This window comes from Arachis duranensis, chromosome 9, assembly GCF_000817695.3.
Source record: "Arachis duranensis cultivar V14167 chromosome 9, aradu.V14167.gnm2.J7QH, whole genome shotgun sequence".
In the NCBI taxonomy this organism is placed as follows: Eukaryota; Viridiplantae; Streptophyta; class Magnoliopsida; order Fabales; family Fabaceae; genus Arachis; species Arachis duranensis.
In genome coordinates this window covers 39,939,307-39,944,432 of record NC_029780.3, presented here as the reverse complement: position 1 = coordinate 39,944,432, position 5,126 = coordinate 39,939,307, and the positions used below count along the sequence as shown (strand labels likewise).

The 5,126-nt window shown below is 36.9% G+C and overlaps 1 long non-coding RNA gene across 2 annotated transcripts in view; it reads right to left on the bottom strand.

Moving 5' to 3' along the window:
• Nucleotides 1–212: 212 nt before the first annotated feature.
• Nucleotides 213–5,126, bottom strand: part of LOC110275478 (uncharacterized) — an 11,226-nt gene continuing 6,312 nt past the window's right edge. For both annotated transcript variants that reach the window (XR_008002844.1, XR_008002843.1), the window contains exon 5: nt 213–324. This is a non-coding gene — a long non-coding RNA (uncharacterized LOC110275478). The remainder of the gene's footprint in view (nt 325–5,126) is intronic.

Below are 5,126 nucleotides of genomic sequence, written 5' to 3'. Positions count from 1 at the left end.
AGACTTTCACACTTAAATTAGATATAGGGACAAATTCATATGTACCAAGTGCACAAAATCAAAGATACAACCACCAGAATTACACAAACAAATTTCAGCCGTAGCAATACAACTTTAGTGTTAATAAAGCCAACAAACATTTTTAGCCATAGCAATTAATGTAAATGCAAGTAAAAACTATGGAATAAGGAATAGATAAGGACATACCACATCTAAGTTCGGAAAATGTGTTGATCCATGGCCGCTATTCGCATCAATAGGAGATTGTTGGGCGTCTTGTAATAAAGCTTCTAGTTCTTCTGGCCTCATTCCAGGTTCCGATCGCTGCAGTAATAACTTGATCATATTTCGCAAACCATGAATCTCTTCGTCTTGTTTTTGCTGTTTGGCCTCTTGTTTTTGCTGTTGGGCCTCCATGTGTCCAAGTTTATCCTTCAGACTACTTCCTCTTTGTGCTGATTCTTGATTTCATTAATTTCAACATATTTTTTTAAATCAGTCTTTGTCACAGATCTTCCATACAACCTTATCCGACCTGGTTGTTCTTTCCCAAATAAGGCCTCAAATGCTTCCTCTTCTGTTTCACCAGCAGCTTGGCGGTGTTGGAAGTCTTCCTGCATAGAAGAAACATTTAAAATTGAGTTAGTTACCGTATCCTAAATTTGAAATGTAATTATAAATGATATAATGATTTACAACAGCCATTTGTGTTTCCTCATCCACTTCTTTCCTCTTCCAACTTGTTCGGGTAGCAATGAACATCTCAAACCTTTTTGGTTCCTCCTTTGTTTCCTTTGTTGCTCGCTGCAAAATAAGATCATACTTCAATATCTTCCTTCAATTTATGCAAATATAAATATACTATTTACCATAGCCACTCGTACTCTTCCGAAATTGATAGGCCCCATGCGATGTGGAAACTTCACATTTTTTTTGTGTTGTTTGTTCCTTTGACTTATTGACTGGAAGTGAATAAAAAGTTAGCATACAGTTACTAAAACGTGCAGCATAATGAAGTATGAAACAGAATAGAACCCCACTTCCAAATCAGAAGACATTAGATGCAGAAAAATTACAAAAGTAAATTCAAGGGGAAAAGCTATTCTGCAATAAGAGATTATGTGTAAGAACTAAAAAGCTAGCTACTCAGATCCTTCATTTGCCAAATTGCTCTTTCAATAGTCAAATAGTTTCACATGAAAAGTCGACATATATAGTCTTTTACCTGGATTAGAGGATGACTCCAATAATAGATCAATTTTATGAAACCACTTTCTGGTACTTGTGGGGGTCGATTCTTCACCATATCTTCAATATTATCATAGGGAACGAAGTGCTTTTGCTTAATCTTTCCTTTGAACCGCTTCCAAGCATCTCGAATCGCTTGTATTACCCACTTTTCTCCACTGTCTGGGAGGAGAAACTTGGTCTGCATGATTATAGGTAATTGTTATATGCTCTTGTGCTGAATAAAAAAACTGAAATCAATAATTATCAAGTGTCTTACGTTAACATAGTCCCACATGAACTTCTTAGCTTTAGGAGGAACAGCATGCCAACTAGTGTACACAAGACTAACGAATCTTTTATTTCTACCAATAGTGCCAACAAAACTAGTTAAATTAGAAACACTTTGGTCGGTTGGTCCTACGGGCTGTCCAAGATCAAAAGTGACTTCTTCCCGCTGTTCCATAGTCCTTGCATAAATCTCCTTGCAAGTTGTTTTTCCACGGGTTTTCTTCTTCTTTGGCTCTCCTAGTTTCATTCATTGGTCAACATCAGATTATGCTTAATTAACTCGAGCTCAACAAGAATATAAAGCAAACAAGTACAGAAATATAAAAATTATAAAAATTATAAATCTGACCTTTGAGTTGATACCATGAAGTGGACAAGTTTTAGCTATTATAGAAATCGAATTTAGCACACAACATTTAAGTTTATTCCACATCATGGACTTCACTGAATTTTAAAATACGCATAAAAAGATGATTATTATTGTTATTACGGAGCTGTAGGATAATAGATTATTATTCTGTGTCATAATAGAAGAAATAAGTATAAAATACTTTCAAGCATGATGGGCAAGTCACTTTCAAGCATGATATATATGATTATAGTAATTACATAACTTACACGTAATGTATCTATTTGTAAAAAGGTATAACTTGCATTGGGGCCACTGGCCAATTATGAAATTACATACTCCACATGCATTGGCAGATAGAGATATTCATGTTGCTAATTAAAGCTTCCAGATTTAGAAATTTCACATAATAATAATTCACCTGAAAAGTAATTAAGATAAGTGCTTTTTGCTTCAAACATGTGTCATATCAGAATCTAAGTAAACTAATGGTAGTAGGGATCAATTATAAAGTGTTCACACATTGCAAGTAGTCGCAGCTTCAAACAACTAGATCTATCAGTCCAGTTTTTCTATAAATTTTTTTAAAAAAATAAATAGTTATCATCAATAAAAACAGAGCAAAACAGTACCTTCTTCATCATCAATGTCCTCCATCACATGTTGATAATAGTCTTTATCAAGTGCCATGCTTTCTTCCCCGTCCTCACTTAGTTCAGTGCTTGGTCCTTCAATTTCCACATCTATCCTATTTTCCTTTAAGAATTTGTCAATTGTTGTAGCCTTTACTCCTGGCATCCTCTTACCCTTTGTTGATATTTCTTGCTCCAACATTGCACTTTCATTTTGTGGGGTAGTTTCAGGAGAAGGCAAAGTTGTGTCATCTTGCCCTGTTTGAGTCTCTTCATCTGTGAGTTGAACATTCTGCTGCTGCCCTTTGTTGATTGTGAGTTGAGTAGAACTTGGACAACTCCGCTCTTGGCTTAGACTTGTTGACACGCCCTTGTTCATTTTACGAATTGCTTCGAGCTTCCTTGTAAGTTCATCTGCCTCCATGTTTGTAGGCTTAGACTTCTTCAAGACTTGTGTTGATTTTCCACCCTGCATTTTATTCTTGACTTTCTCAGCAGTAGGCATAGTCAATAGCTCCTTTCTCTTTTTATTTTCTGGCTGTTGCGGTGGAATGTTTGGTTGTACTTCCAAGGTTGTAGGCGTGGAGTTAGTCCTATGACTAATAGAGTCGAATGTTCTTTGCAGATGACTAAAATCCAACTTCTTTGACGTGGATTTCTTCTGTCCTTTGGTTGCACGCATCTCCAATTGACTTTCAGGTTCATCCACCCGTCGCTCAGCTTTTTCCTTGTCATTAGCAACTGCAGCTTCCATTTCATATTTCTTGCGTTCAGACACAATCCTTTGTCTCTTAGCCTCGAATTGTCTAAGCAAATTCTTACTTGATGTAGCTTTAAGATCAATAAATTCCTTATTCCTAGACAAATAAATTAGTTAAGTAGAGTCAATATACCCATCAAAATCAATATGAGAAAAGTGTAAGAGACTGAAAAATTAACAAAAAAAATAAGTATTACTTACAAATAAAAATGTGAAGAAGAAAACTTAAGTATACATATGTACATATTAAGCAATAAATTTCTTAGGATGACCAATCAGAATCAGAATCTCCAATGAAATCTGCCTCATATTCTTGGGCAGAAGTCACTTGGGGAACCGTTTCAATAACCGTGGGTCGTAAATCAGTCCTCTCCAGAATAAGTTCACCATTATCAGCTGGTATGGCAGGGCTCGTTATACGCTCGTGTTGTTCACTATAGTGTGTTTGACGGGCCTCAGACTCAGATTCGTCGCTTGTTTTAAATAAGTCTCTTGGGACAGTTTCCATAACATAATGTTTGTTATGTTCATATGGATCTTGCACATAAAAACACTGATGCGCTTGAGATGCTAGTATAAAAGGTTCTTCCTGGAAGCATTTCTTATGGAAGTGAACAAATGTAAGACCATACTTATCTCTCCCAGCATCGTACCACTCACACCGAAATAAGACAACCTTAAAACGCCCATAATAGTCTAACTCTACTATCTCAAACAACCTACCATAATAAGCTACATTGTCTTGGATTGGACTTTGATCTTTAGCACTTGCAAAGCTTGAAGTTAAAGCAGTTAATGTGACACCACTGTTTTGTGTTTTTCTCCTTGCCTCACGTTCCACCGTGTGAAACCTGTATCCATTAATTACATATCCAGAAAATCTTCTTGCAACAGAGCTTGGACCTCGAGATAATTCTTTTAGCCAGAAAGGCACATTTGCATCCCTCGCATGAGTTTCAAACCACTGCGCGAATGTTTTGTTGTGAACTTTTGCTTTTCTCCATTTCGTTCCCCACTGATTGTTAACCTCTTCCTCATGCTCTCTATAATTAGTAATAGTTAGGTTTGATCTAAAAAATATGGGTGAACTTGATCGGAATTAAAAAAATTTTAATTAAGTTACCTAACATAATCTGCCACTTCTTCACAATTGTGTAATACATACACATGGGCTTGAGCAGAAGATCTGTCATCTAAATTAATTGGTTCTCCATTTCCCACGCCTAACGAACGACCTTTGTTAGAAAACAACTTTGATGGCACAACTTCGTCTTCGTTAGGATCATCATCATTCCGAGGCCGCTTATTAAGTCTTGTTTGCACACCTCCATGCAAGTATCTTGAGCAGAAAGTTAAGCACTCCTCAGCCAGATATGCCTCTGTAATAGAACCTTCGGGCCGACTTCTGTTGCGAACATATGACTTTAATGTACACATGTACCTTTCCGGAGGATACATCCAACGAAACTGCACCGGACCTCCCAATCTCACCTCATTTGCTAAATGAATGGGAAGATGAACCATTATGTCGAAAAAACTAGGGGGAAAGATCCTCTCAAGCTGGCATAATGTTTCCACAATCTCTAACTCAAGTAAACCTATCTCTTCCAGTGTGATGAACTTTTTGCACAAGCGACGAAAAAAGGAACTTAGTCGAATCAACGGAATGGCTACATGATCAGGAAGGATGCTTTTAATCGGTATTGGTAGTAAATAGTGAAGCATAAAGTGAGCATCGTGGGTCTTATATCCAGAAACTTTTCTTTCTCCTAGATGTACACAGCGTGATATATTCGAAGCACTGCCATCAGGTAGCTTTGTTGTCTTCAAAACACCACAAAAAACTGACTTCTCTGCAGCAGTCATA